We start from the raw sequence: 21,535 nt of genomic DNA, 5'->3' as shown, positions 1-21,535 counted from the left end.
CTATTATTTAGGCCTGGAATAATCTGCCCCCACCACTATTACTCAACTAATTCTTGCTTATCTTTCTTATCCTACCCTACACATCACATCTTCCATGAAGCCCTTCTATTCTAGGCCTAGGACAGGTGCTCCTTCTTTCCATGCATCTTTCATTTCCTCTATGACAATACTTACCAGCTGAACTACGAATTTTTTTAACTGTTTGTCTCCTCTTTCCAGGCTATTGAGGTTTTCTAGAAAAGGGACTACTTCTGATTCACTGATCACTATATCCTGTGTGTGTGTGTGTGTGTGTGTGTGTGTGTGTGTGCGTGTGCGCGCGCGCGTGCGTACGGCACATCTGGCACAGAGTAAGCGCTCACTAACCACTTCCGATCCAAAGTAAAATAACTAAAAGGGTAACTTTCAAAGCACTTCCACCTACAAAATTTTTCCATAGGAAGGATCCCAAGAGTTGTGTTGAAATTGCTAAGGCTCTAATTTACTTACTATTTCAAAGTTTACTAATGCCAATATGAAATTACTAGTTTGCATACTGAAGTTCAAACTTAAACTATGTTTTATCAGGGCTTTCTATCCTAATCACAACTTTGAACAGCTTCTAGTAGTTTGATGACTCACCTCTAGAGAAAAAAAAGGTGTGATTCAAGGGTATCTATAAATGCAATGGCATACCTAGAAAAACTGGGATCGGAATTTCAAATCAACAATTACCAATATGTTAAAGACTTGCTTTTCTGATGTTTAATCCAAATGAACATTTTTATGAGCATCAGTGGAGTCTGATGAAAGAACGCTAGTGCAAGACTCTGGCAAATCCAAGTTTGAATTCATGCTATAGCATTTAACAGCTATTGCTCCTTTAAGCAAGTTACTTAACCTTTCTGAGTCTCAGTTTCTTTTTACTTTGTATGAACACTATACTTAGTAGGATAGTTTTAATAATGAAGACTGTATTTATATAAAGTGTCTTCCTTAGGTTTCATATTTAAGTGCTCAATAAGTGGTGACTATCATTATTCATCACCAAAAAACAATCTGTGTGAAAGAATTACAAAAGAAAAGCAGAATGTTATTTGAACCATAAAGCTAACCAGTGGCCTGGTTTATTTATACAATTAATAATCCATTACGGACACTGGTCTCAAGTGATCAATTCAAGTTTTAACAATGAAAAGAAACACAGGAACAAAAAAGTAACCTGACTGTTCAACTTTCTGAAGAGGCTAAGTATATATGATCCTATAAAAACATGCTTTGAATACAAACAACCTCACTCATAGTGGCAGAAAAAGAAATGAGATAATCTTTGAAAAGAGCTTTATTCCTGCAGATCAAGACCAAAGTACATTAAGAAATCAAGATGTGGGAAGCTGACATTATGGCTATACCACATTCACACAGGGTTTCAATTTCCAGGATATCAATCTGGCATCTTTCACAAACACTGAATTCTTAGTCAAGAGCTATTAGAACCAGGTAGTTGCTTTCTCATAGTACACACTGAAAAAAAGCAGAGTTGAACAAATATTGGGAAACGTGATAACAGGTGTATCAAATATACATATGCACTGAAACCTCTAGAAAAGCAACCGATCTGAGATTGTCACTAAAACAAGTAACGCATAATTCTCAAATCCAGAGTAATAAGACTCAAGACATAAAAATAAATTTGTGTATATATGGTATACTATTCAGATATACAACATCCTTAAAGTAGCAAATAGACTGTTCATGACTGGAACCACTAATTCACACTATATTAGCCCAAGGCCATATCTTTAATTTTTAAGCAGTAGATATCTATCAGATTATCTTTACCACTAGAATTCTAGGATTGCCTGCCTCTCACCCCGTACACCCCATATATTCTTATTGCAAAATAAAACCATATTCTGCAGAAACCAATCAACTAGTTTATTAACCTGGTGTGGGCTCCTGATCTAAACTAATGAATTACAGACTCTTCTACACTATTCCTAAGAGACACAACTGTAATCCCTGCCTTTCTGGGAGATATCCTAGTATCCTTATAAAACTCCTCTTTTCCTTAAAAAAGCTCCAATTGGTTGCTTTAACTTGCAACAAGAATCTTAACAAATATATCACAACAGAATGATATAAATTGAGACAAATGACATCAAAATCAGTTTCAACCTTAGTCACATACTGAAAATTTCAAAGATCAAACACTAGCTCAGATATTCTATGATCTACAGTAGATAATAAGAGATAAATTCATCGGGGGGAGGGTCTTATTTTTTAGATCACTGTAGGTAGTAGATTGACAAGGAGATATAATTTGTACAGCACAAACTGTATGTACCAAAAGTAATAACAAAAGTTTGTGTAAAGCAGGGTTATAACTCACTATTAATCCAGTCACTACAAGTGATATATTTCATGTACAAACTACCAACTATTGAAAAACCAACCAAACAGGTATGTTGGTAAAATTGTTTACCTAACCACCTGGAGCAAAATTAAATACTATGCTTGCTCCTGTCTTGACAACTTTGGGGGGACATTTAGAGCACTGTATTTTATTTTAACAATCTCAGATTTAAGGGGAAGCTGAGACGAAGCGAGAGAGTAGCACAGACATATATATACTACCAACTGTAAAATAGATAGCCAGTGGGAAGTTGTTATATAACAAAGGGTGTTCAACTGGAGGATGGAAGATGCCTTAGAGGACTGGGAGGGGGAGGATGGGGGGACTCGAGGGAGGGTGGGGGGGGGAGTCGAGGGAGGGAGGGAATACGGGGATATGTGTAAAAAAACAGATGATTAAACTTGGTGTACCCCCCCAAAAAAATAATAAATAAATTTAAAAAAAAAAAAAAAAGAAGAGCAAAACCTGAACTATATCAGCCAAAGCTTGGGATAACTGAGTTGGATGAAATAAGTCCATGCTCAAATTACTTGTACTATGAACACTACAATGTTATTTATTAATAACAATCCCAAGAAAATCTCTAACTATAGGTGCTCTCCCAGTTCTATCTTTGGCTCCCTTTTCTTCTAAAGTCTTCAGCTACCATCTCCATGTGAATGACTCTCAGGTTTCTCTAACCCTCACCTCTCACTCAAATTCCAGGGCCACAGCTTAACCTACCTGATATACAATACTTCTCCATTTGAATGCTCCACTACACCTCAAATTTCAAACAGTTAACCCCTGTTAAGAGGTTAACTGTTCAAGAGGACTGTTTTTCTTTTCCTTTTTTGTTTTTCTTGGCTACACCGTGTGGCATGTGGAATCTTAGTTCCCTGACCAGGGATCAAACCCGTGTCCCCTACATTGGGAGCTTGGAGTCTTAACCACTGGACTCCCAGGGAAGTCCCAAGAGGACTATTTTCTCAAAAGAGCTGTCTACTCTCAATGTCTGTCCTTCACCTTCCATGCATGCCCCACTCTATTCTGGCTTCTTTCCCCATCTTAGCAACATTCAATTATAGTAGATCACATCCTCCTTTTTTATGAAACCATTCTTCCATGACTTAGGTGACATTAAAATTTCTGATTTTCTCCTACTTCTTTGACATCTCCCTCTCACCTTCACCCCGACTCTCTTTCTTCACCCAATCTTTTTTTTTTTTTTTTTGGCTGTGCAGGCTCTTTGTTGTAGCACGCAGGCTTCTCCAGTTGTGGCGTGAGGGCTTAGTTGTGGTATGTGGGATCTTAGTACCCCAACCAGGGATCAAACCTGGGCCCCCTGAATTGGTAGCATGGAGTCTTAACCACTGAGCCACCAGGAAAGTCTCCACCCAATCTTTAATGTTGAGATTCCTCAAAGTTCTAAACTCAGTACTCTTCTTTCCTGATTTATATTCTTTTCCAAGGGAATTCTATCTACTACCATTGCCTCAAACACTACCTGTTAACAAGTCCTAATTTCCTTTTCTCTACTTCAGACCTCTTTTCTGGGTTCTAAACCCATATATACAAGGGCCTATTTAATGTCTCTGTATCTCACAGACATCTCAAACTCAACGTGACAATCTACTCTCATAACAATCAATGCTGTTTCTCCTCTGTTCCCTATGTCATCAACTACCCAGATACTCATGATATAGTCATTCTCTATCCCTCCTTCTCCACGATGGTCATCATCAACATTCAATCATGTCCTAACATTGATAAAAATCCATTTTCTCTGTCTACAACCACTACTTTGGTCCAAGCCACTAGTATACCGTATCTGGATTACAGAAATAAACTTTTCAATGTTCTTCTCAGAGTACTTTTGTTATCTCCCCCAATTTATTCTTCACTCAGCAGTTAAAGTAACCTTTAAAAAGAACTAGCCAGGGGTCAACAAAGAAATCAAAAGAGAACTTTAAAAATACCTTAAGACAATGGCAGCCATGGGAAATTAATACACCCTTACTGATGAGAAGGTCACAAACTAAGAAAGAATGAGACATTTTTATACCAGGCACAGTGTGGTTCAGAAGTAGTGTATTTCTTTCTTTTTATTTACGTTTAATGGCATGAAAATGATGGCTATTGAAGAGCAGCATGCATGTTTCCTTCCTCTCCAAAGAGTAATGGTCCTGAATGCTGGACCTAGAAGCTTTCATTTCATGTAAGTAAAGGATCCTATAAGAACCTGGGTGAACCATAGCAGGTGGCTGTGTTTTATCAGCAATTGCTGTAGGTAGTATCACTGTTGTTTATGCCACAGATGCCAACATCTCACGTAATTTGTTGAAAAAAAATACCTTAATACAAACGAAAATGGAAATACAACATACCAAAATTTATGGAATGCAGCAACAACAGTTCTAAGAGGGAAGTTCATAGCAATAAATGCCTACCTCAAGAAATAAGAAAAATCTCAAATAAACAACCTAACTTTACATCTAAAGGAACTAGAAAAAGAACAGACACAGCCCACAGTTGGCAAAAGGAAGGAAATAACAAAGATCAGAGTGCAAATAAATGATATAGACACTAAAAGACAACAGAAAAGATCAAGGAAACTAAAGCTTGGTCTTTGAAATGATAAACAGAATTGACAAACCTTAAGCTGCACTCACTGAGAAAAAAGAGGACTCAAATAAATAAAATCAGAAATGAAAGAGAAGACATTAAAACATGCCACAGAAATAGAAAGGATCAAAAGAGTTTACTATAAACAACTGTACACCAAAAAATTGGACAATCTAGAAAAAATGGATGAATTCCTAGAAACATACAACCTTACCAGACTAAATCATGAAGAAATAGGAAATCCAAATGAGGGCTTACCTGGTGGCTCATTGGTTAAGAATCCGCCTGCCAACGCAGGGGACATGGATTTGAGCCCTAGGCTGGGAAGATCCCACATGCCTAGAAGCAACTAAGCCTATGTGCCACAACTACTGAGCCTGCACTCTAGAGCCTGCGAGCCACAGCTACTGAAGCCCGCAGGCCAAGAGTCCATGCTCTGCAACAAGAGAAGCCACCAGAATAGGAAGCCCATGCACTGCAATGAAGAATGGCCACTCCACCCCCCACCCCCCCGCCCCGCAACTACAGAAAGACTGCTTGCAGCAACGAAGACCCAATGCAGCCAATAAATAAAAAATAGAATAAATAAATTTTAAAAAAAGAAAGGAAATCCAAATGGACCAATTACTAGTAAGAAGATTAAATCAGTAATTAAAAAAACCCTCCCAACAAAAGTCCAGTGTCAGTCACATTTAAAGAAGAATTAATACCAATCCTTCTCAAACTCTTCAAAAAAAAAACAGAAGAGGAGGGAACATTTCCAAATGCATTTTATGAAGCCAGTATTACCCTGATACCAAAACCAGACCACACACCAGAGGAAAAGAAAATTATAGACCAACAACCCTGATAAACACAAACGCCAAAATCCTCAACAAAATATTAGCAAACCAAATTCAACAATACATTAAAAGGATCATACAATATGATGCAACGATGCAAGGATGATTCAAATCAATATGATGTACCATGTTAGCAAAATGAAGGATAAAAATCATATGATTATCTCAATAGACACAGAAAAGCATCTGACAAAATTCAACACCATTCATAATAAAAAAAAAAAGTGGGTATAGAGGGAATGTACCTCAACATAACAAAGGTCATATATGACAAGTGCATAGCTAAAATCAGGAACAAGACAAAGACGTCCACTCTCACCACTTTTAGACAACATAGTATTGCCTAGCCAGGGCAATCAGGCAATAAAAAGAAATAAAAGGCATCCAAACTGGAAAAGAAGAAATAAAACTCACTATTTGCAGATGGCATGATATCATATATAGGAAATCCTTAAGACTTCAACAAAAACTGTTAGAATTAATAAATGAACTCAGTAAAGCTGAAAAATACAAAACTGGTATACAAAAATCGGTTGTATTTCTATATACTAATAACAAACTACCAGAAAGAGAATTTAAGAACACAATCCCACTCACAATTGCATCAAAAAGACTAAAATACCTAGGAATAAATTTAACCAAGGAGGTGAAAGACTTGTACACTGAAAACTACAAGACAATGATGAAAGAAACTGAGGAAGGCACAAATAAATGGAAAGATATTCTATGCTCATGGATTAGAAGAATTAATATTGTTAAAATATACTTACTACCCAAAGCAATCTTCAGATTCAAAGCAATCCCTACCAAAATTCCAACAGGAATTTTCATAGAAATAGAACAAACAATACCAAAATTTGGATGGAACCTCAAAAGATCCCAAATAGCCAAAGCTGGAGGCATCACACTCCTTGGTTTAAAATTATGTTACAAAGCTACAGTAACCAAAACAGTATGGTACTGCCATAAAAAGAGGCACATAGGTCAATGGAACAGAATAGAGAGCCCAGAAAGGAACCCATACATATTTAGTCAATTAATTTATGACAAAGAATGCAAGAATATACAACAGGGAAAGGATAGTCTCTCCTATAAATAGTACAGGGAAAGCTGTACAGCTACCTGAGAAGAATATAACTAGACTACTATCTTACACCACATAAAAAAGTTAACTCAAAATGGATTAAAGACTAGAATATTAAGACCTGCAACCACAAAACTCCTACAAGAAAACACAGGTAGTAAATGCTTTGACATCAGCCTTGATGATGATTTTTGGGATCTGTCTCCAAAGCAAAGGAACAAAAGCAAAAATAAACAAGTGGAACTATATCAAACCACAAAGTTCCTGCACAGCCCAGGAAACCATCAAAAAAATGAAAAGGCTTGTAAAAGCTCAAAGAAAATATTTGCAAATCATATATCTAATAAGGAGTTAATACCCAAAATACATAAAGAACTAATACAACTCAATAGCAAAAAAACAATCCTATTAAAAACTGGGCAGAACCCAGCAATCCTAATACTGGGCATATACCCAGAGAAAACCATAATTCAAAAAGACACATGCACCCCAATGTTTACTGCAGCAGCATTTACAATAGCCAGGTGATGGAAGCAACCTAAATGTCCATAAACAGATGAATGGATAAAGAAGATGTGGTACATATATACAATGGAATATCACTCAGCTGTAGAGAGGAATGAAATTGGGATTGCTGTAAAGACTGTTGTGCCTGCCACAGAGAAAGTACTCAATAAAGTTTTCTTATCATGATTACTTAAATTTGCTCTTATCAACTTTTATTTTTGCCAATGAGAGATGTAAAAACACTATTCCAATATTTAATCACCATTTCTCTGATTACGAGTAAGACAGACATATATTTTTACCCCTTTTATTTTCTATTCTGTGATCTCCTGTTCAAATCCTTTGTCCATTTTTTTCTTTTGTGATGTTTTTTACTTTTCTGAATGTGACTGCTAAATGTGATATAAATATTTTCTAGCATGACACCTAAGCTCTGACCCATAAGCTATCGAGTTTTATTTGTGGCCAAGTCACAAGAATAGTAGTACTGACTACTATTTTGCTAAGAGAATTTCACGTCCTGCTCTCTACTTTAAAAGATTTCTGATTACTTAGAGGAAGGAGGTAAGAAAATACTCTCCAGACAAAGGAAAGTATAAGCTTAAGGCATAGGGATAGTTTCTATTTCATTCACTCTTGTTTCCTCAACACCTGGTACAGGGTCTGACACATAATAAACTCTCGATGAACAAGTATTGTTTCAATGAATGCAAAATTTCCTTACTAGGTTACAAGCTCCTTGTGGGCAAGGATGGTGCCACACCCATGTCGGTATCACTCCACAATGCCTAACAATGCTTTTACACAGAGGAAGCACTCAAATGTTTTTACTGAATAGATTGCTATCTCTGTACCTGCATGAGAGCAGCTGAGGTAATCAATGTAAAACAGCAATCCCTTCCTTATATAAAGATTACACTCCGATTTGCAGCTGCAGATAGCTCTGTATGGAGTACTGTGTTGTTTGGGTCACTTCGTCTTAAATTCACTGCTGTTTCAAGTCTCTGTTCTAGAAAAAAAGTGTCCCTAGCAGTTACTGTGCCACGAGTCCATGTAGGTGCTGCTGAGACCATGTCTGTGCAATGTTGCTCACGTTTTAGTCTCTCTCTAAAGCATTCTTTCTCAATGTGTTATTCAGGAATAAATCCATTCCAGCACACTAGACACAGCTGTTTGGGCCTCCTGATTCCTCTTCCCACATGCCCTGCCTGGTAGAGCTCTGCTTTGCTAAGTGCTGCTAGACTGGTTACTTTCCAGAATACCACTCTCGGTGATCTAGGCTTATAGTTACATGTGAAATAGTGAGACAACATGGCATTATGGAAGAAGTACAGGATCCTTGGAGCCAGATGACCTGGGTTTGCATACTAACTCAGCCATTTACTAACTATATAACCTAAATATCCCTAAGTCTCAGTTTAACAGCAATACTATCTAACCCACCTGGGTCATAAGGCTGCATTAAGAGTTATAAAATTAGATTAAAATGCAGAAATATCTTATAAAGTATTCTACAAATATATTTGCTACTACTATATGAAAAAGGGCTCAAAAACTCAGTAAAAAGGATTCCACCAGAAAATTCACTTCATGAGAGCAAGGATCATGTCTGACTGGGTCATGGCTGCATCTCCAAAGCTGGCATTTTGTTGAATGAAAGACTAAAAGAATAAGAGAAAATGAAAAGAGCACTCACCAGTGACCTTTGTTAAATTAATAAATCTCTGAGTTTCAATTTGCTCACTTGTAAAGTGAGAACAATATCACCCATGTCAAAAGATTGCTATGAGGATTAATAACAAATAATACAATATAACATAATAGATAATTCTCTATTTCCTTCTTCCTCCAAAGCCAGATATAGTTTAGGATTAGGTTGTACAAAAGGTACTGTTAATAGGTTAATAATAATGGGTACTGACTCAAATTATTCTAGGGACAGTCAAGGAACATTACACTATCATCGACCCTTTAATCTCAATAAAAATTAATACTAGCTAGTCAGACAAAGAAAGATAAGTATCATGTGAAATCACTTATATATGGAATCAAAAAAAATGATACAAATGAACTTATTTACAAAACAGAAATAGACTCACAGACATAGAAAACAAGCTTATGGTTACCAAAGGGATAGGAGGGAGGGATAAATTAGGAGTTTGAGATTAACAGATATACACAACTATATAAAATAAATAACAAGGACCTACTGTACAGCACAGGGAACTATATTCAATATCTTGTAATAATCTATAATGCAGAAGAATCTGAAAATATACATGTATATACACACACACACATATATGAAATTGAATCACTTTGCTGTACACCTAAAACTAACATAACATTGTAAATCAGCTATACTTTAATAAGAAGTTGTTTATTTTGAAAAAAAAATCAATACTGGCAAGTTCATTATTAAATACTTTATCTCTGCTATGTTTAAACTGCTTCAGTTCACTCTGACTCACACACACATAAACCTTTAAAATGAACCACTGTCCTAGTGAAGTTAAGTCTTCCCAGAGACAAGTGCATCTTTATGTAACCTAGACAAAATAACTTACTACTAGTCAAAATCATTTAAGCATCAAAGCCATATCAAAACAAATTCCATTTATTGGTCACAGCACATAAAGTGGGAACAATAATTTGAGATACCAATAGTGTTCACATACATAAGCATCCAATCCATATTATGCATCAGAATTAAAGCTAGAGTACCTAACAACAGAGCCCCAAAATACATGAAGCATAAACTGACAGAAATGAAGTGAGAAATAGACAATTCAACAATAATAGTGGTATGTTTCACTAGCCCACTTTCAATTAAGGATAAAAACTCAGGGTAGAAGATTAGCAAGGATACAGAAAGCATGAACACTTGTATGCCATCTAGACACACAATGTATGCCATCTAGACATACAAGAGACATTTACAGAACACTCCATTCAACAAGAGCAGGATATACATTCTTCCCAAGTGCACATGACTAGGTGAGACCTTACCTTAAGCCATAAAACAAGCCTCAATACATTTAAAAGAACTGAAATTGAAACAGGAGGAAAGGGGGCAGGGTACAACCTTTGAAAGAATGACATAGCCCAAGGACATGACATAAACTGATTAGAACCAAATGGGTCCAAGATGGCAGAGAAGCCGACTTCCACTAGACCCTGAGCCTCAGGATATGCTCATTGTAACACATCAGCAAGTTAAATGACACACCCACAGGCACCATGACAATTCCAAGGCCAGACCATAAGGATCAAAAACTGGGTGGTAGCCCAATTCCTGGAAATCCCCATCCTTTCCCCAAAATAGCTGGAATACTCCTCCCACTCATTAGCCTATGAAATTACCCACCCCTACAAAAACTGACAACCCCATACCCTGGTGCCTTTCTCATCTTCTGAGATGGCCCACACTCTGTCTGTGGAGTGTTTCTCTCTAAATAAATACACTTCTTACCTATCGCTTTGTCTCTCACTAAATTCTTTCTGCAATGAGACATCAAGAACCCGAGCCTCAGTAGGTCCAGACACCAGGTTAGTGATTCTAAATTAAAACACTGTGAGTTCAAGGCACAATCAGGGTTTTGTCTGGGTTTGAGTCCCAGCATGTGGGTTCAAGTTCCAATCCGAGGTGCACAGTTTCAAAATCATACAAAGTATGCTTTCTGACAACAATGGAATGAAATTAGAAATCAATAACAGAAGGAGATTTAAAAATATGTGCAATTAACACACTAAACAACAAACATCAAACAATAAATCACAAAGAAATTCAGAAAATACTTTGAGATGAGATGAAAATACAACATATCAAAACTTATGGGATGTAGTAAAAGCAATGATTAGAGGAAAATTTATAGCTATAAACAGCTACATTTTTATTATAAAAGGTAAAATTACAAATAATAACTATCTTCAGAAACTAAAAAAAAGAGGAGCAAACTAAATCCAAAGCAAGCAGAAGGAAGGAAATATTATAATAAAGATTACGAAATGGAGCATGACCCTATGGGGCCCTCCCAGGTACAAATCTTTTCTGTGTCCCCCATTTCTTGTTTGTAGGAAATAGATTTCATTCAGCCTCCTTGGGCTTCCCTGAGTTCCAAAGGGCAGATTTAAACAGCTGCTTATCAGGGAAGGGAGGGAATGCAGAAGGAGGAGCAGCCAAGAAACAATAGTGCAGCTGTGGGGCAGGGTCCTAGTTCCTCCTCAAGGAATATACCATAACAACACCTTTGAGTTCCTCTGTAGGAACTAAAGCCCCCACCCTAGCAGAGTATGGTAACTTCAAGCTAAGCACAAGATTCCTGGAACACCACTCTGTTATCTTACCACCAATCAATTAGAAGAAAGCCTGCACACAGTGGATGACAACAAAGACTCTGGCCCCCTGCCCAAATGATTCTCCCTTTAAAAACTTTCATGGTCGACCAGGATCTTTAGAGTTGGTTTTGGAGTCCTCTTTCTCCCCTGGTTGTTGACCTCCTGAATAAAGCAGCCATACCTTTTCAAACCAATACCTGCCTCTCCAATATTGGCTTTTAAGCAGCAGGAAGCCAAACCTGAGTTTTGTAACAATTAGAATGGAAATAAAGTAGAAAAAAGATAGAGAAAAATTAACAAAACCAAAAGCTGGTTCTTTCAAAAGATGACCAAAATCAACAAATCTTTAGCTAGAATGACCTAGAAAAAGAGAGAAGACTGGAGTTACTAAAATCAGAAATGAAACTGGGGACATTACTACTGACCTTACAGAAATAAAAAGGATTATAAGAGTATACTATGAAAAATGTACACCAACAAATTAGACAACCAAGATGAAATGGACAAATTCATAGAAACAAACTACCCAAACTGACTCAAAAAGAAATAGAAACTCTGAACAAACCTATAAATTAGTTGAAGAGGCTGAATTATTAATTTCAAAACTTCACACAAATTAAATTTTTAAACTTGCTATCCAAGGCCAGGGGGTTTCACCAGTGACTTCTACCAAATGTTTAAAAAGCAAATAAACATCAATCTTTCCCCAGAAGAGAACACTTCTCAGTTCATTCTATGAGGCCAATATTACCCTAATACCAAATCAAAGACATTCTAAGAAAACTACAGACCAATATCCCTTATGAATATAGCACACGAAAAATCCTCAACCAAATACTAGCAAACCAAATCCAGCAACATATAAAAAGGATTATACACCATGAACAAATGAGATTTAGTCTACTCATGCACGTTGGTTTTGTTGCAGGAATCGATCCCACAAGAAACCAAGCACCACACTCGGAGGGTTGGAGAACTCAAGTTGATTGACCCAGCGGACCCAGACAAGCTAACACTCCGAAATTCTGGGCCCCGTTCCAGGTGAATTCTCTCCTTATACAGGTTAAGACACATAGCTACAGTTGGCATTAATTGATTGGCTACTCGGTTTCCATAGATTTCAGGTGATTACAGAGCGCGGGAGTTGCTAGGGGTTACATGCAAAGGGTTTTCAAACAAAGGTGAGCAGGGGCAGGGACAGAACATTCTTTTACGTTCCAGTTGATTGTTAAAGTATTTTGTCCTCACTCTAGTGCAGCAAGCAGGTTTTACAAAGCAGAGCAGGCATAAAGCTATGAACTCCAAATTTTCCTCATCATTCCCCCCTCTTGACACCCCTAAAAATCTTTATAAGGCGTCAACTTCTTGATCATCTAGGCCCATGGGTTGATAACCCCTCAGGGCCAGAAGGTGTATGGTTGGTGGCTCTCCTATTCGTAGTGGCTTCAGCCAGGCTGGAAACCACTCTTATGAATAGCGGTCCATGTGATTCCCTGACCTGATCTAGTCATGCAGATGCACGGAGTACATGAGGGGTCCATCTTGTTTTCTAATGCACTACAGCTTGGTAGGATATAAATCATTATTATACAAAACATTTGATTCCACTTAATTCTACTACTTTTGGGCAGATTATAGCCAAAATGACCTCTTGTGTTTGGCCTATAGAAAGCATCAAGGCCAGTGGTGTAACTAGTCTCTACAAAGCAGGGTGTCATCATAACCCTGATTTTCAGATGTCCCTCATTGAATTCCTCAAGCTTCCGCTGTGAGTAGACCAGTCAGCCCTGGAGTGACTGGAGCAGGGCTGAAGCTCTTAGACGACTTGGTTGTCTCCGTAGGAAGACCCGAAGTGCCTGGTTCGGATGAGCTTTTGCTGTCCAGGTCTCTCGCCCTTCTAGAAGTGCTGCTTTCTTCACCAGGGTGTGGTGGATCCACGGGGTAACTCCTGTAACTTTAACAGCAGTAGGGGTCTCCAGGATGACCGTATGAGGGCCAGTCCAAACTGGCTGAAGTGGTTGCTTCCTCCAGTCTTTTACCCATACCTCATCTCCTGGCTGACAGGGATGAACCCAACTGCCCAAAGGAATGGGAGTCCTTTCTAGGGCTTCTCGGGTAATATGCCAAAAGACCTTTCCCAGGGCCGGGAGGTGTCGAGACATCTCCAGGTCAGCTAGTTGTTGGGGGTCTCCCTTGAGTCTCCCTACCACTGGGGGGGAGTCTCCCATACAAGATTTCAAAGGGAGAATAGCCTGAGGACCTCGTGGTGCACCAGGCTCGGAGCAAGGCTAGGGGCAGCATGTCAATCCAGGGTAATTGGGTCTCCTGACAGAGTTTAGCTAACATAGTCTTAAGGGTCCAATTCATGCGCTCAACTTTCCCTGAGCTTTGTGGCCTGTAAGCAGCGTGTAGCTTCCATTTGATTCCCAGTGCCTTGGACAAGGTCTGGACTCAGACACAAAGGCTGGCCCGTTGTCAGACCCTATGGAGAGAGGTAGCCCATATCTGGGAATTATGTCTCTTAGTAGGGCCTTGCCTACCTCTCGTGCTCGTTCAGTGCGTGTGGGGTAGGCCTCAGCCCATCTCGAGTAGGTGCAGACTATCACGAGCAAATACCCGTAGCCCTGGCAAGGCTTAATTTCAATAAAGTCCATTTCTAAATCTTCACAGGGTAACATTCCAACTATCTGTACCCCAGGGCTGAGTCTTGGTCTTTGGCTGGTATTGTTTCGTGCACAAGTCACGTACCTAGCACTGATCTGGGCACACAGGGTTGGGAGCTTAGGAACGAAATAGTAGAGGCTCAGTAGACTTTCTAAAGCAGTTTTTCCTAAGTGAGTTGTCTCGTGGTGTTGCTTTACTAGCTGAATGGCTACAGTACTAGGAACAAAGAGTCTTTGGTCCGGAAGCTTCCACCAGCCTTCCTTCCCCTTAGTTCCTCCCTCATTTAAAGCCCATTGATCTTCTTCTATGGTATATCTCGGGGACAGGGGCAATTCCGGTGCTAACAGGACCATAGAGATTGGCTCAGGGCCTGATGTGGGACTCAGTTGGGTCGCTGCCTCCTTGGCTGCCTGGTCAGCCAACCGATTTCCTTTGCTGACTGGATCAGTCCCTTTCTGGTGGCCTTTGCAATGGATGACTGCCACCTGGGAGGGCTTCCAAATTGCCTCTAACAACTGAAGGATTTCTTCTTTGTTTCTTTCTTTTCCCCCTGCTGTTAGTAGTCCCTTTCTTTGTAGATGGCTCTATGTACATGTAAAGTAGCAAAGGCATATCTTGAGTCTGTGTAGATGTTGGCTTGCTTCCCTTCGGCATGCCTGAATGCCTGAATGAGTGCCCATAGTTCAGCCCGTTGTGCTGACCACCCCTGGGCAAGGGCTCAGCTTTTATTGCATCTGTTGTTGTTATGGCATAGCCTACTTTGTGTTGTCCTTCCTGGACAAAACTGCTTCCATCAGTAAATAGTTCCAATTCTGTCCATTAGGTCTGGCCTGCTCAAGTAGATTTCATCTAAAACCTCTTCACAGTTGTGATTGGGGTTCCCGCCTCCACAGGTAAGAAGGTGGCTGGATTTAATGTCTGCACAGTCTCAAGGCAGACCCGTGGGTTTTCGCAGAACAGTCCTTGATAGTCAATCATTCTGGCGTTGGTCAGCCATTTATGCCCCTGGCTGTTCATCAGCGCAGTAACAGCGTGGAGAACATTTACATTTATATTTTGCACCATTGTAAGCTTGTCTGCTTCCCTGACCAGGGCCACTATAGCAGCTAGCGCCCAGAGACATGGTGGCCATCCCGTGGCCACAGGATCCAGTCATTTGGACAGATATGCGACTGGGCGTTGCCATGGCCCAACTGTTTGTGTGAGGACCCCCAATGCAGTATGATTTCTCTCATGCATGAAGAGGTTAAAGTCCTGTGTCACATCTGGCAGCCCTAATGCTGGAGCGCTGGTTAAGTGTCTTTTTATTTCTTTGAAAGCTTTTTCTTGTTTAGCTCCCCACTCTGGGGGTCCCTACCACATCCTTCTGTGGCCTCGTATAGCAGCTTGGCAATTTCAGAAAAACCCGGTATCCAGATCCAACAGAATCCGGCAGCCCCGAGGAATTCTCAGACCTCTTTCTTAGTGCTTAGCCAGGGTATTGAGCAGATGGTTTGCTTCCTTTCATGTCCAAGCACCCGATGTCCCCTTGAGATGACGAACCCAAGGTATCTGACCTCCTGTCTGCAGATCTGAGCCTTTCTCCATGACCCTTTGTACCCTGTGTTGGAGAGTAGGGCCAATAGGGCTTTGGTGCCTTTCCAGCAGTCTTCTTGGGTGGAACTGGCTAGCAACAGGTCGTCTACATACTGGAGTAGGGTGCAGTTCAGATCCTCTCCGGGGAAGCCAGCAAGATCTGTGGCCAGTACTTCACCAAACAAGGTAGGCGAGTTTTTGAAGCCTTGTGGCAGTCAGGTCCAACTCAGCTGTATCTTCCTCCTATTGTGTGGGTCTTCCCACTCAAAGGCGAATAAGGGCTGGCTTGCCGGTGATAGCCAGAGGCAAAAGAAGGCATCCTTGAGATCAAGGCAAGTGAACCAGCTTGCTTGGGTGGGCAAGACGCTCAGGAGGGTGTAAGGGTTTGGGACCACTGGATGGACGGTGACTACTACGTTATTGACAGCACAGAGGTCCTGGACAGGAAGGTAGTCATTTCCTCCAGGCTTCTTGACTGGTAAGAGCAGAGTGTTCCAAGGAGACTGACATTCGATCAGAATTCCAGCATCATGCAGGCACTGAATGTGGTCCTGGATTCCCAGACATGCTTCTCGCGGTATTGGATACTCTGCCTGACAGGAGTGGCCCCTGGCCTTAGGTCCACAATGTGTGCATGGGTTTTGGCCAAACCTGGGGATCCCTTCTCTGCCCAGACAGCGGGAAATTCTTCTAGCAGGTTAGTGGGATTTGTCTGTTCCCTCTCTGAAGAGTAGAGATGCCATTCATCTTCTCTGGGCATGGTTACAGCCATCACCAGAGCTAGTTGGCTCCCCAGGGTGAGGCTTGTGGGTTTCCCGGGGGGCAAAAGTGATCTGTGCCCCCAGCTTTGTCAGCAAATCTCTGCCCAGCAAAGGAATGGGGCACTCTGGTAAGTACAAGAATTCGTGAGTCACCAAGTGGCCCCCAAGCTGACACGAACAGGCTTTACAGAATAAGCGAGCAGTCTTGTCTCCTGTAGCCCCAATGATAGTTGCTGTCCAACTTGTAAGGAGAGCCACAGGTGTGGTCACTACAGAGTGTTCAGCTCCAGTGTCTACCATGAAAGTCACTGATTGGCCCCCAATTTTCATTGCAACCATTGGCTCCTGGGGGGCCTAGGGTCAGGGAGTCCAGTTTTCCCTATTCTGACTCTGTTCCAGCCAGGCCAATAAGGTCTTGGACGACTGGCTCAGGCTGGTACTTTTCTCTGATTATAGGACTGAACTTCTTTGACCCTTCAGTTGCCCCGCTGCGGTGGGAGCATTCATTTTTCCAGTGCCCGGTTTCTTTGCAATAGGCGCACTGGTCACAACGTAACGTTGGTCTCTTCTTGGCTTCCCCTTTCCATGGGGGAGCAGCCTGCTTCACCAGACCTGGGTTCCCCAGTGTGGCGGCCAGCAGGGACACCTCCTGCTTAATGAGCTTGTCAGCCATCTTTTGGGCTTCTTGGTCATGATTCCAAACACCGTGTTCATGACTTCCAGCAGTTGGGTGGCATTCATCCCAGTGAAGCCCTCAAGTTTCTGAGGCTTGTGGCGGATGTCAATGTGAGACTGGGCCACAAACGCTGCATTAACCATGCATTGATTCTCGCGCCTCAGGGTCAAAAGGGGTATACACCTGGAACGCTTCACATAATCTCTTGTAGAACTCCATAGGTGATTCATCTGGCTTTTGGTGCATTTCTGTCATCTTGGACATGTTGGTTGGTTTCCTAGCTCCTGCTCTCAGCCCCTGCAGCAAGGCTTGTCAGTACTTGTCAAGAGAGTCCTTCCCATCCGGGGTGTTGAAGTCCCAGTTGGGTTGGACATCTGGTGCGGCCCCCAGGGCCCAGGCTGCTGGATCTATCATACCAGCCAGTGCCTGCTCTTGGAGCCATCTCCGAGCCTCTGATAGAATCTGGCAGCGTTCCTCGGTGTTGAAGACAGTCAGAAGGAGATGGCAACAGTCATCCCAGGTAGGTTGGTGGATGTGAAAAATGGACTCAAGGAGGTCAATCACTGCTTGCCAGCTGAGGAGGTCGGTAGTACTGAAGAGCTGATAATAAAGGACCAGGCGTCCTGGCTGGACGGAGCCATCCTCATTGACCTGAGGGCCTCTCTCAAGGGCATCTACAAGGCTGTGGGCTGCTGCGCTGGTTGGCTGGCCAAGCAAAGCCACCGTGGACTTGAAGGGGGCTCTGGATTTGGAGGTGGTGGAGACACAGAGGGCAGAGAGGATGAGGAGGCTGAATGGGAGCTGGTGGAGCTGTTGGTATACAGGGCGGAGGCAGAGGGGCTCTTCTTCAGGGTCCTCTTGGTGGATAACCTTAGCCGGTTTTTCTTTACTTTTTCTCAAAGCCGGTTGGGCTACAAAGATCCTACACTGTCCCTGCTTATTCACGCAGAGCCGAACCCAGGGAAGCAGCTGAACAGCAATTTGTAACCAGGAATCTATGTATGGAAACTGGTCTGGGTGCCCAGGGGTCCCTGTCACCACTCGGTACACTGCTCTAAAGGTAGGGAGATCCAGGGTACCCTCAGTAGGCCATCCCACCCTGAAGGTGGGCCACTCCAGCTCGCACAGCGTGCGGAGCTTTCCCGCAGTCATCCTAACACCATAGTCTCTGGAAAAACCTTTCTTAACGTTTTTCATCATACAATCCAAAACAGTTGGCTTTGAGGAATTTCCTCCCATCTTAACAAGTGCAACCTGCTTCTTTAAACACGAGGGAGAAGGGAAAACCCAATATACTGGCTCAGAAGGTTAGCTGAGGAAAGGGGAGGATAATCCAAACTTGTAGGGGATAGTTTTGATGAAGTGCTCTAAAGCAAAGGGCACAATTTCCAATTATTTTTTCCTCCCCATGTATCCCACCCTGTGTCAATGGCACAAAGACAAACAAGGATGGGTGTCCCCTCTGAAGAGGAGACCACTCAGGTGCCCACCTGTCCACATCTCTGTGAGGAGCTTAGGTGCCTCTTAGCTTTGGCAGGTGGTATAGAGTCCTGACTTGAATCTGACTCGCAGGGAGGGACTGGGCGCCCAGAGGCAGATACTGCCCTGAGCTATATGAGGTCACCACGAAACCACAGGTTAGGGCCCACTAGGACTCTATAGCCACAAAGGCTGTGGAGCCACACAATCATCCTGGAACGAGCATGAACCAGGGCGCTCACTCACACACACATATTCAGACCAGAGTTTATTACAGTGCCTCCCCACTCTGGGAAGGTCCCTAACTGGTGGGTGCCTCCCCGCTCTGGGAAGGTCCCTAACTGGTGGTCTTCTTACCAAAGACCTTAGGAGGTGATCAAGCTCCTCTTCCGTCCAGAGATGGGACCTGACTGGGTTCAGTGCCCCAGGGCCTTACCTGGTCCTGCGACCGTTCCTGGTGAGTTGGTCTGTCCCTCCAATGAGCCCGTCGGGGCCCGGCCATCCGGAGAGTTAGAGCATCAGTCTGAAAGAGAACCCGGAATACCGTCGGGTGGCACACCTCCTCATAAACCCCGCAGCTCCTTTGCTCTGACCCAGCCGAGTCACCAGTCCAGTGGCTCAAGGGGCCAGCATGCTTGGAATCTTGCTGGGGCCTCCAAAATACTGCAGGAATTGATCCCACGAGAAACCAAGCACCACACTCGGAGGGTTGGAGAACTCAAGTTGATTGACCCAGCGGACCCAGATGAGCTAATGCTCTGAAATTCTGGGCCCCATTCCAGGTGAATTCTCTCCTTATACAGGTTAAGACACATAGCTACAGTTGGCATTAAATGATTGGCTACTCAGTTTCCATAGATTTCAGGTGATTACAGAGCACGGGAGTTGCTAGAGGTTACACACAAAGGGTTTCCAAACAAAGGTGAGAGGGGGCAGGAATAGAACATTCTTTTAGGTTCCAGTTGATTGTTAAAGTATTTTGTCTTCACTCTAGTGCAGCAAGCAGGTTTTACAAAGCAGAGCAGGCATAAAGCTATGAACTCCAAATTTTCCTCATCAGTTTAATATACAAAAATTAATCAATGTAATACACTATATTAATCAAAGAACAAAAATTACATGTTCTTTTCAATACGCACATTTGACAAATAGAGTATTTGACAAAATCCAACACCCTTTCATGATGAAACTGAGGAGGACCCTGCAGGGCTCCTGGGCACAGAAGCCTTTTTCCATGTCCCCCATTCCTGGTCTGTAGGGAACAGCCTCCAGCCTCCTTCACCTTCCCTGAGTTCCAAAGGGTAGATTCAAACAGTTGTTAATCAGGGAAGGGAGGGTATGCAAAGTCAAGGGAGGAGCAGCAGAGAAACAATAGTGCAGCCTTGGGGCAGGGTCCTGGTTCTACCTCAAGGGATATATATAACAATATCTTTAAGCTCTTTATAGAACTAAAACCCCAACAAAGAGAAGATGAAAAAAAAATATATATATATATGTACATATATATTTTTTTGGCTGAGCTACATAGCATGTGGGATCTTCCCAACCAGGGATCAAACACATGCCCCCTGCATTTGGAGAGCAAAGTCTTAACCACTGGACCACCAGGGAAGTCCCTATATATAAGAAATATATACATATATTTTAAAATATTTATTTGTTTGTTTATTTTTGGCTGCAATGGGTCTTAGTTGCAGCACACGGGCTCTTCATTGCGAGGCACAGGTTTCTTTCCAGTTGTGGCATGTGGGCAGGGGCCCCCAGAGCATCTAGGCTCTGTAGTTGCAGCACACAGTTTCTCTAGTTGTGGCACATGGGCTTGGCTGCCCTGCAGCATGTGGGATCTTAGTTCCCCAACTAGAGATCAAACCTGCATCCCCTGCGTTGGAAAGTGAATTCTTAACCACTGGACCACCAGGGAAGCCCAAGGATATTTTTTTTTTTAATTCTTGCAACCAAAAATAAAAAGACAAATAGCCCAATTAAAAACAGGCAAAGAATTTGAAAAGACATTTCTCTAAAGTAGATATGCAAATAGACAATAAGCGCATGAAAAGAGGCTCAGGTAATTAGTCACTTGGGAAATGCAAATCAAAATGACAATGAGATATCACTTCACAACCACAAAGATGGCTAGAATCAAAAAGACAAAACAACAGCAAGTGTTGATGAGATGAAGAAATTGGAACCCTGATACTTTGCTGACAGGAAGGTAAAGTGGTGTAGCAGCTTTGTAAACCAGTTTGGTAGTTCCTCAAAAAGGTGAACATAGAGATAACCATATGACCCAACAATTTCACTCCTGGGTAAAGACTCAAGAGAATATGCCTACATAAAATTTATACATAAATGTTCATAGCAGCACTGTGTACAGTAACTAAAAAGTGTTAACAATCCAAATGTCCATTAACTGATTAATGGATAAATAAAATGTGGTACATGCAATGAAGTATTATTCAGTAATAAAAAGAAGTGAAGTATTGATACATATTACAAACATGGATGAACCTTGAAAATATTTTGCTAAGTGAAAGAAGCCAGATGCCACTTATATGAAATATCCATAATAAAGAAATCCATATAGATAAAAAATAGACTAGTGGTTGCCAG

At 41.6% G+C, this 21,535-nt stretch overlaps 1 protein-coding gene across 7 annotated transcripts in view; it reads right to left on the bottom strand.

The window, feature by feature from the left end:
• The window catches only part of ZFYVE9 (zinc finger FYVE-type containing 9), a 193,486-nt gene that overhangs the window by 152,009 nt on the left and 19,942 nt on the right, over positions 1–21,535 (bottom strand). For 6 of the 7 annotated variants that reach the window (XR_009049626.1, XR_009049625.1, XR_009049627.1 and 3 more), the window contains exon 1: positions 19,362–19,450. The exons of the other annotated variant lie outside the window; for it this stretch is intronic. The gene's annotated coding sequence lies outside the window, so the exon portion shown is untranslated. Of the gene's footprint in view, positions 1–19,361; positions 19,451–21,535 lie in introns of those variants that run through there. 7 annotated transcript variants of the gene reach the window in all.

This window comes from Hippopotamus amphibius, chromosome 1 (genome assembly GCF_030028045.1).
Source record: "Hippopotamus amphibius kiboko isolate mHipAmp2 chromosome 1, mHipAmp2.hap2, whole genome shotgun sequence".
Classification (NCBI taxonomy): domain Eukaryota; kingdom Metazoa; phylum Chordata; class Mammalia; order Artiodactyla; family Hippopotamidae; genus Hippopotamus; species Hippopotamus amphibius.
This window is presented reverse-complemented; position numbering and strand designations above follow the sequence as displayed.